An 11,987-nucleotide genomic window follows, 5' to 3' on the forward strand; every position below is an offset into this window, starting at 1 on the left:
GTGTTGCATGAAACTCATGATTTGGGATATCTAGTTTGCTATTTTGGACTTTTCTGAGCTAGATTACCAAACCTTTCGTAGGTGTATGTCTGGTTTTATTAAGAATATTTGATTTTCTAACCAAGTTAGGTTTTAATTTTCAGATATATGAACATCCATGTTTAAAATTTATCTGATTTTATTAATAACATTTTCTTAGCTAGGTTTCTTAACCTTTCGTAGATGCGTGTTGCATGAAACTCATAACTTGATATGTCTATTATGCTATTTTGGACTTTTCTGAGCTACATTTCCTAATCTTTCGCAGGTGTATGTTTGGTTTTATTAATAATATTTAATTTTCTAATAAATTTGGGATTTAATTTTCAGAAATAGGTTTCTTAACCTTTCGTAGATGTGTGTTGCATGAAATTTTGGCATATTTTTTTAATATATGCCAATTTTTGCATATATTGCTTTATCTTTTCTATTTTTAATAAGTTGCTATTTTTAGCCAACTAATCAAGTCGGCTTTTAATTTTCAGAAATAAGAATATACAGGTTTAAAATAATCTGATTTTATGAATAATATTTGAATTCCCTTTAATAATTGGGATACATTTTTGCATATTTTTTTAATAAAGTTGGGTTTTAGCTTTCAGAAATATGAAAATCCCAGTTTAAAATACATCTCATTTTATTAATAACATTTTCATAGCTATGTTTCTTAACTCTTCGGACGTGTATGTCAGATTTTATTAATAATATTTGATTTTGTAATAAAGTTGGGTTTTAATTTTCAGAATTAAGAACATCTATTTTTAAAATACATCTGATTTTATTAATAATATTTAAATTCTTCTAATAACTGGTTACATTTTGCATATTTTTTAAATAAATTTGGGGTTTAGTTTTCAGAAATATGAACATCCAAGTTTAAAATATATCTGATTTTATTAATAACATTTTCTTTGCTAGGTTTCTTAGCCTTTCGTAGGTATATGTCTGATTTTATTAATATCATTTTCTTAGCTAGGTTTCTTAACCTTTCGTAGGTGTATATCTAGTTTTATTAATATTATTTGATTTTCTTATCAAGTTGGGTTTTAAGCTTCAGAAATATGAACATCCATGTTTAAAATAAATCTGATTTTATTAATAATATTTTATTTCCCTTTAATAATTGGGATACATTTTTGCCTATTTTTCTAAAAAAAAAGTTGGGTTTTGCCTTTCAGAAATATGAACATCCCAGTTTAAAATATATCTGATTTTATTTATAACATTTTCTTAGCTAGGTTTCTTAACCTTTCGTAAATGTGTGTTGCATGAAACTCATGATTTGGCATGTCTATTTTGCTATTTTGGACTTCTCTGAGCTAGATTTCCTAACCTTTCGTAGGTGCATGTATTGTTTTATTAATAATATTTGATTTTCTAATCAAGTTGGATTTTAATTTTCAGAAATAAAAACATCCATGTTTAAAATACATCTGGTTTTATTAATAATATTTGATTTCCTTTAATAATTGGGTACATTTTTGAATATTTTTTTTTATAAAATATGGTTTTATTCATTTTTAAGGTCAATTTAGTCTAGGTCACGTGTGCGCACGTAACCTAGACTAAACCTAACCTTAAAAATGAATAAAACCCAACTTTTTTTTTATAAAAATGCAAAAATGTACCCAATTATTAAAGGAAATCAAATATTATTAGTAAAATCAGATGTATTTTAATCATGGGCGTTCTTGTTTCTGAAAATTAAAAGCCAACTTAATTAGAAAATCAAATATTATTAATAAAACCAGACATTCACCTACGAAAGGTTAGGAAATCTATCTCAGAAAAGTACAAAATAGCAAACTAGACATCCCAAATCACGAGCTTCTTGCAACACGCATCTACGAAAGGTTAAGAAACCTAGCTAAGAAAATGTTATTAATAAAATGAGATGTATTTTAAACTGTGATGTTAATATTTCTGAAAACTGAAACCCAACTTTATTGAAAAAGATATGCAAAAATTTACCCAATTATTAAAAGGAAATCAAATATTATTAATAAAATCATGGATGTTCTTATTTCTGAAAATTAAAACCCAACTTTATTATAAAATCAAATATTATTAATAAGACCAGACATACACCTACGAAAGATTAAGAAATCTAGCTAAGAAAATATGCAAAAATGTACCCAATTATTATAGGTAATCAAATATTATTAATAAAATTAGATGTATTTTAAACATGAATGCTCTTATTTCTGAAAATTAAAACCCAACTTGATTAGAAAATCAAATATTATTAATAAAACCAGGCATACACCTACAAAAGGTTAGGAAATCTAGCTCCGAAAAGTCAAAAATAGTACACTTTGACATCCCAAATCATGATTTTTATGCAACACACATCTACGAAAGGTTAAGAAACCTAGCTAAGAAAATGTTATTAATAAAATCAGATTTATTTTAAACTGGGATGTTCATATTTCTGAATACTAAAACCCAACTTTATTTAAAACATATGCAAAAATGTACCTAATTATTAAAAGTAATCAAATATTATTAATAAGATCAAATAAATTTTAAACATGGATGTTCTTTTTTCTGAAAATTAAAACCCAACTTTATTAGAAAATCAAATATTATTAATAAAACCAGACATACACCTACGAAAGGTTAGGAAATCTAGCTTAGAAAAATCTAATATAGAAAACTAGACATCCCAAATCATGAGTTTCATGCAACATACATTTACGAAAGGATAAGAAACCTAGATAAGAAAATGTTATTAATAAAATCAGATGTATTTTAAACTGGGATGTTCATATTTTTGAGAACTAAAACCCAACTTTATTTAAAAATATGCAAAAATGTACCCAATTATTAAAAGGAAATCAAGTATTATTAATAAAATCAGATGTATTTTAAACATGGATGTTCTTATATCTGACAATTAAAACCCAACTTTATTAAAAAATCAAATATTAGTAATAAAACCAGACATACACATACGAAAAGTTAGGAAATATAGCTCAGAAAAGTCCAAAATAGCAAACTATACATCCCAAGTCATGAGTTTCATGCAACACACATCTACGAAAGGTTAAGAAACCTAGCTAAGAAAATGTTATTAATAATATTAGATGTTTTTTATACTGAGATGTTCATATTTCAGAAAACTAAAACCCAACTTTATTTTTTTTAAAATATGCAAAAACGTACCCAATTATTAAAAGGAAATCAAATATTATTAATAAAATCAGATGTATTTTAAACAGGGATGTTCTTATTTCTGAAAATTAAAACCAAACTTTATTAGAAAATCAAATATTATTAATAAAACCAGACATACACCTACGACAGGTTAGGAAATCTAGCTCAGAAAAGTCTAAAATAGCAAATTAGACATCCCAAGTCAAGAGTTTCCTGCAACACATATCTACGAAAGGTTAAGAAACCTATTTATGAAAATTAAAATCTAAGAAAATTTCTCCTAGCTAAGAAAATTTCGTTAATAAAATCAGACATACACCTGCAAAAGGTTAAGAAACCTAGCTAAGAAAATGTTATTAATATAATCAGATGTATTTTAAACTGGGATGTTCATATTTCTGAAAACTAAAAACCCAACTTTATTTTTAAAAAATATACAAAAATGTTCCCAATTATTAAAAGAAATCAAATTAATGTCCTTGGTAAAAGCCTGGACGAGATTTAATGACCTAGATAAAAGCCTGGATAGGAGATTTAATGTCCTTGGTAAAAGCCTGGACGAGATTTAATGTTCTTGGTAAAAGTCGTGACGAGATTTAATGTACTTGGTAAAAGCCAGGACGAGATTTAATGTAATTGGTAAAATTCTGGACGAGATATAATGTCCTTGGTAAAAGCCTGGACGAGATTTAATGTCATTGGTAAAAGCCTGGGAAGGAGATGTAATGTCCTTGGTAAAGGCATGGACGAGATTTATTGTCCTTGGTATTAGCCTGGACGCGATTTAATTACCTTGTTAAAATTCAGGAGGCGATTTAATTTTCTTTTTTAAAACCTGGTCGATATTTAGTGTTCCTTTTAAAAGCCTGGACGATTTTTATTGTACTTTGCAAAACTCAGAATAACATTTAATGTCCTTGGTAAGAGCCTGGGAAGGGGATTTAATGTCCTTGATAAAAGAATGGACGAGATTTACTGTCCTTGTTAAAAGCCTGGGAAGGAGATTTAATGTCTTTGGTAAAAGCATGGACGAGATTTAATGTCCTTGGTGAAAGCCTGGACGCGATTTAATGTCCTTGTTAAAATCCTGGACGAGATTTAATACCTTTGGTAAAAGCCTGGACGAGATTTTATGTCCTTGGTAAAAGCCTGGACGAGATTTAATATCCTTGGTAAATGCCTGGACGAGATTTGATATCCACGGTAAAATCCTGGACGCGATTTATTGCCATTGGTAAAAGTATGGACGATATTTAATGTCCTTGGTAAAAGCCTGGACGAGATTTAATGTCCTTGTTAAAAGCCTCAAATTATATCTTGGATAGGTTTGGGTATGATTTGGAAAACAGCCAGAAGTTTTTAAAAATAGACAGTCATTATATTTATTTTAAGTTTTAAACTTGTTCCCTGCTTTAGCTGAAAAACCTTTTCTGTTTGTTAGTTTATGTGTCTCAAGCGCCCAAAAAAGAGTATTAAAAAAAAGGGGGGACGGGGCCCAAAAAGTTAGGGGGAGGGGGCCTTGGAGGTTGGGGTAGGGGACCTTACAACACTGTTCAAATGCTACTTGTGTATTATACAGAACAAGGTTGAGAACTGCCCAAATAAAAAATAATATGTATCTCTTAATCTGAGTTAGTATTCCCTGGGATGCCTTACATTATTCGTTTCTACTTTTTCCAGATTTATCATGTTTCATGGAGAAATTGTGTCAATCAGATATCTTGTCCCGTCTGTATTTCCAACTCTCTGATAAGAATGTCCCAATGTTGAAATTTCCTTATCTGATTGGCTGTCACCTTGTTATCCCAATATTTCTAACCGGTGATTGACCGTCGTGAAATTTTCTTATCTGATGATGTCACCTTGTTATCCCAATATTTCTAACCGGTGATTGACAGCTCGTCCCCTGAGAGCGGTTTTGTCGTATCTGCGACTTTTTCGGGAAGTGGAGTTAGGACTGCCATCTAACGTGAAATTGTTTGCTCTATCCGATTCCGTTGACCATTTTGTTGTAGCTCAGCTAGAAGTGCCCCAATTTTAGATTTCTCGTTTATCGTATCTCACATTTTGCCGTTTTGTTAAGAGCGGTTCTGTCGTACCTCATATGGGAAAATTACACGGGCATTTTTGTCGTAACTCCGTCGACGTATACTTTTGAAGAAGAAAAAGTTTGTTAAAGTTTCACAATGAAACCCAAACGGACATTGTTTACATCCGCAGAAGCTGCACAATATTTGCAGGAATCCAGGTACCTCATTTTTGTGGAATTGACTAATATTTTGTTCCAAGAGTAGGTAAAGGTGCCGTGTTGCGCCCCCAGCTAAAAACAGCGTATTTATAAGGGTATATTATTCAGTCAATTGAGTTGTAAAGTTGCACAGATACTGTCCAATAGAAGTAGAATGCAAACAACACTCTTCTTCTTTTATTTTGCAGTTCTCTTCGTCGGGTCTCTGCACCCTAGAGGCCAGGGGGAGCTACCCGGCACCTTTACCCAAGAGTATATCAAATAGGCTACCTGATTTGTTATGATTTTTGGTGCATATATAGTTTGATTTGGAAACAGCATTGAATTAGGAATATGGTTCTATTCCTAGATAACAGAATTGTCTTGTCTATTTACGCACATTATTGTACCACTGCACCATCTCATAATGCGATTTGCTAATTTGCAGAACTCAAAGGAAGTATCAAATTTTCTTGAACAAGTAGGCTAGCCTAGGCTTTTTGATTAGGCTGAATATTTTAGCCATATGGATTGCTGAATGTTTTGAATGCATTGATAGTTAATAGTAGAGTCTAATGACAAATACACAATTTAGTTTAAGCATAGCCTAGGCTAATTCTAGAAAATACTGCCCAATCTTAAACACATGATCCTATAGGCCTTGTAGGATACAAAACCACTCAAACATAAATAGATTCAATCCCAGACATGTGCTGTAAAGAAAAAATAGGCTACTAGGGTTTGCTAACTTTTCTTTAAGCTTAATTTTCAGTATAAAAAAGTTTCTGAGATCAAATTGAGCTAATCCCAACAAGGTAATCTAAATCTATACATATGCAAGACTAAGAGCTTGCTTGGAAATATAGGCTCTATTTGAATCAAATTATGCTCGGTTGCTTGTCCAAAGTTAGTGATTATCCAAACACCAGGGGTGCTTGGATAATATACCCAGTTCTTCATCAGCAGCTGATGTGTATTACCAAATAAAGCTAGTTTAAAGAAAAATCAAACTGTTTTGTTAAGCCTAAAGGTGTATCTGGCTTTTTGGGGGAATAGACAAGGAAATAGAAAATCTAATGGTATATTTCCTTTTTTTCTTTATCTGATTTCTCCCCTTTAATAAATATTAGAGCTAAAAATATGTTTTGCTATTACTAGGCCTAGACTAGTCTATCCTTACAAAGCCTATCTTTAGTCTACTGAAAATTTCATTTTCCTGACCTAGCCCCATTTTCCATTTCCTGACTTGAAGTAAAATCAAGTAATTGGAAGCATTGCATCAAGCCACAATGTCCATTGGGCTTGTATAGCCTAAGCTTTTGTTTGTTAAGCTTTTGTTTTGTTTGTTTGTTTTTTAGTTTTTTGTTTGTTTTTTCTAGCGAGGAAGATCTATCTTCTGATTCAGAAAAAGGCAGTGATCCTCTCTATCGACCTGAACTAGATGCAAGCAGCCTTTCAGAACTAAATTTCCGAGAATCTGATCAGGAAGTAGCTGAGGCTCTTCAAGAAAATGTGGATTATGATCTCTTTTCAGAGATTAATGTCAGTGTTGGCTGTGGTTCTAGTTCAAGTGCCATAACAGGTTCAGTGGCAGCAGAAAATCAGGATCACCTCGAGATTCCCAATAATGCTGAACCTGTGCAAGAAACAACCGAACCAGATCTAAATAGTCAAAGCAATACTGTGGATCATTCTAATTCACGTAAAAAGACCAGAAAACGAATTTTAGATAGGAAGAACTGGGTTAAGACAAAGATAAAGGCAGCAGTAAACTCTGGTTCTGTGTATATGAATCCTAACAACCAGAACACTCATGGGAAAGAGAAGAAAGTGAAGGATGTTGTTTTTAATAAGGATTGTCATTATAATAGCAGTCAGTCTATTGCCTCTGAAGAGAGACAAAAGATTGTTGATGATTTCTGGAGACTAAGTAAGGATATGAAGAAAATGTTTTACTTGAAAATAACTAAGACCAGTCGAACCAAGACTAAAACCAAGAAGAAAGTGGAGACGCGCAGGAGTTGCACACTGTGATATTATTTTGTCGTTAACACGAAAACAGTCCGGATTTGCAAGACATTTTATTTGGCTACTCTTGATATTTCAGAGAGAAGAGTTTACTACGCGCATTCAAATGTTGCTACAACAGGAGTGCCAAATCCAAAGGCAGTACAGGTACCTCGAAACAAAACTAGTAACGAGGACATTGAACTAGTGAAAAAGCATATTGAATCTTTCCCGTGCGTTGAATCGCATTATACTCGAGCCAAGTCTACCAGAAAATTCTTGGAGGCAAATCTAAACATTCGCAAAATGTATGAACTGTATCAGGAATACTGCAGAGAACTAGCAAGAAATGATGTTAGTGAGTTTAAGTATCGTGAGATCTTCAACACGCAGTTTAATTTGTCATTTCATATTCCGAAAACAGATCGATGTGATGTATGCGAGGAAAAACGTGTAAGTGAAGAAAACCGAATTGAAATGGATCAGGAAGTAAAAGACAAGTATGAGGCTCATGTGAAAAGTAAAATTGAGACCAAGATTGAACGTGACGTGGACAGGTCAAACCTATCTATTCCCCTACTTAGTTTTAATCTGGAGAATGTTTTTCCCGGGGTAATATTTCTTCATTTTTCTATAAAAGGAAGATAACTACCTTCAACCTCACGGCAATTCTTTCATTCTAGAGAAGGACTGGAGAGAAAATCAATGAGGTATACTGTGGCATTTGGTCCGAGTTTGAGGCTGGGCGTGGAGCAAACGAAATAGCTAGTGGACTAGTGGCCATACTGGAAAAAGTCCTTGATACTTACCCTGATATCTGCCAGTTAATTACTTGGTCAGACTCCTGCGTGTCCCAGAACCGAAACTCATTTGTAAGCTTCGCCATCCAAGATATTCTAAGAAAATTTCCACGGTTAGAACAAGTGGTTATGAAGTATTGTAAACCAGGTCATTCGAGTATACAGGAGGTTGATGCTGTACATAGCACTATTGAGCGGGGGCTAAAGCATCTTGATTTGTTTTCCCAGCTAGATCTGGTGAGGAAGTTACTGAAAGTAAGAAGGATACATCCTTTTAATGTCCTGCAAATGACCCAGTCAAAGTTCTCTGACTTTCAAAAGCCAGCAAAACTGTACAAGTACTCGTTGATACCGTATTCAAAGGTAAAACAACTTGATTTCCGTCAGGATAACGCTAAGAGGGTTTGGTTCAAAACTTCCTTTTCTGGAGACTTGCAAACGGCTACTGTATCACAAGAATGTACTACAGTTAAAAAGTGTCCCAGCACTTCGGCTGTCCGTGTTGTTGAACGTCTTGTTTCGCCCAAACTTTGTGGCAAAAAGATTGATCTACCCGAGGCGAAAATCAAAGATGTCAAGTATCTCTTGAAGTTCATCCCCAACCAAGACAAGGAGTATTTTGAAACCAAGATTGAACAGTACTACAAGGCCAAGGAGGATGCTGAACGTTTGGAAGCCTCTCCGTCTACGCGAGATCCCTGTCCAGAGGAGTATTCCACTGAAGCAAGGTTTGGAAGGCACGTTTGGAAGCCTCTCCGTCTACGCGAGATCCCTGTCCAGAGGAGGATTCCACTGAAGCAAAACGGCTGCCGGCAAAGAAACTCAACAAAAAATAAACGTTTCTGACGTTTTTTGTAAATTTTTTTACTTTTTCAAATAGTATTGCTGCATCAGAACTCTTTTGTGGTATCTTCATGGTGAAAAGAATAGGCAGCCCACACCATTTTATCGTATCTAAACTTACTCCCTTTTCGTTAAGGGCGGATTGTCGTATCTGTATTTCATTTCAAGTTTCGACAATGAAAATTTTACCCTTTCCATCTCATATTGGGGAGACCTTCCTTGTTATTTTTTCTCTTTTTTTTGATGTATTTGCGAATAAAATCGGTTATACCGTGTAAGTTCCAGCAAAGGTGAAATTCTTAAAGTCGTTTTTCTCGGAATTTTGAAAACCTTAGTTACGACAAAAACGCTCTCAGGGGACGAATTGAGAAATTTCCTTATCTGATGATGTTACCTTGTTATCCCAATACTTGTAACCCGCGATAGACAGCTGTCATCATGTACTGACAGTATTCGAGCTCATTGGAGGTCAATGATCTTGTACTGCTCGCGGTAATATCTCTCCCCCTTCTTGTATATTTCTGAACTTTGTAAATAAACCATATTTTGTAAAACTACTGACTTTGCCTCATTATCAAACAAATGGTTATTTTGTGAGCACCATTAGATGAACTAAGCCCTAACCAAAGCAAGTCTCACACAACTAAATTGTTTTTCCTCATTACTGCTGCAAATACAGAAAGTTCCTCTTATAATTCTATGACAACAGCGGATTCATCCGAAATTTATTGCTGCAAGCCAGATGTCCTTGAAAATTACTGTTATGGTTGATTGGCGTAAAGCACAGCTTAGGTACATATATACAGACATGCCCACTCCTATGTTATCGATTGAAGTTTGAAGAGTTCCTTCGCTCGTGCGCAATGACGAATTTATATACCTTTGCTGTACTTTGGCAAGCTATTTAGAAATTAATCAATGTTTGATTTCCGCTGACCGTCCATTTACGGCGCTGTAATATGTCCCATTTCTGGAATAAACGTGCATGACTGTATACACATACCTCTGCTGTGGCGTAACTACATTTAGCCTATCCGCAATGGTTAATAATAATAAATGAGTAAACTATGTTGGGATCCAAAGTGACTTTTGTTCCATTGTTTTGGGAGGGCTCTGTGAACCTGAAGAAAGGGGTCCAAATTTCTCATCCTAGCTAACGATAGCAAGCAACACTCATCTCGTATAAGTAATTTTATTAGGTGTGAATTTACTGTATTCTGAATCATTTCGCTTATTAACAAAAAGTAGTAGTAGCGCCCAAAGGAACTGGGCTACGATAATTTATTCATAAGAATTTTCTTTATGTTCAGAATAAATTTGACTGAACCGACTGAAAAGGTAATTTTGTTTTACAATTTGTTTTAGAAAGAGTCAAAAACAACAATAAAGTAATACGTCGAATTTCACTAAAAATATATACGTTCTGATTTGATTTCACCTACTTTTTAGTTTTAGAATGTTTTTCTTATATTTTTCAGTTTATAATGATTTTTTTTGCATTTTAACTATCTTAATAACAATTTTTATTCTTATGCGACTTATCTAAGGCATCTTTGGTTTTTATTTGAGCTCACCATACAAAATCGAAATTCTGCTCACCTTTTTGAAGAACATGTTTCAACCAGGGAATTTTTTTTCAATCAAATAAATCAGTTTATTCAACCAATAAATATACGACAAAAACACTTCAACATAGAATCCCCCGTATGTCTCTATGACCAGGAACAAACAGAGGAAAAACAGAAATGGCACAAATACTAAAAAAATAGAAGAAAGGTATTTTCAATATAATACATTTCAACCTTTCAAAGACTCAACACACACACACATACAAAACAAAACAAAGAAGAAAAAAAACAATATTTAAAAGACCCAAACAAAAATCGATTTTAAGAGACCCCCCCCCTCCAAAAAAAGAAGATGTAGGACAACCCAATAAATTAAACCAAATTCCAAATATATGATTGAAACCAAGCCACAAAAAATATTAGACAAACTCAGTACTCCTCATAACAAACGTTTCTAACCCAGGCTAGGGTAATCCACCCCCCCCCCGAAATAATAATAATAAAAGTAAAAAAAAATGTATTTAAACATGGAATATCAACACATTAAAAAAATTCTTAAAATTCTTTTGAAACTACCAAACGAGGGACATTCTTGAGCTTACTCAGGTAGGCTATTCCTAACGATATGACAAGCAGTTAAAGGATTAAAGTCAGGCCTCACCGATGGAGTATATAAAATATTAATATTCCTTGTATTGTGAAGATGATGCGAAGACCTATCATTGACGAAAGAAGCAGTAGTTTGAAAGGCTGTGGGAACATCACAATGAATTTTATGAAAAGTGAAAGACGCGCACGAAAGAATGTAGAGAGACTGCAAATCCAGTGATGGGCTAGTTGGGTTAGTTGTTGAACAATTTGTTTCCTGTATAAGCCTTCTTGCCTTATCATATAACTTAGAAAGTGGTTTCAAAAAGAAGAAAAAGTTGACATCTGTATTGTAGGGCAATAAGAGACGGAGGACTGAACTAAGCAATGGAAAAGAATTTTTAAAACTGATCCAGGAAAAATGTGTTTTAGCTTCCACAAAATTCCAAGACTCCCTTAGATCTTCATATTAATTAGTCCAATATGATGCGTGAATGAAAGGATTTCATCGAGAAGAACACTGAGAAATCGAACATATCGTTCCTTAGGTCTACTGAGAGAGCCCCTTGAAAGCCGGATTTTAGATAACACAGGGCACGCTAGAGAAATACGGGAAACAATTTAAAAACTTGACTTAGCAACATTTAGGGCAAGGCAATTTGTATCAAACCCAAAAACGGTAAGTTCAAGGTTGCTGGTATGAACAAACGTAAGTTCTTATCATTTCAAATAAATTTCAAGGATATTTATCTTCAACTT

The sequence above is a fragment of the Artemia sp. Qi Xiang Cuo genome, chromosome 4, assembly GCF_049724085.1.
Source record: "Artemia sp. Qi Xiang Cuo chromosome 4, ASM4972408v1, whole genome shotgun sequence".
Lineage (NCBI taxonomy): Eukaryota > Metazoa > Arthropoda > Branchiopoda > Anostraca > Artemiidae > Artemia > Artemia sp. Qi Xiang Cuo.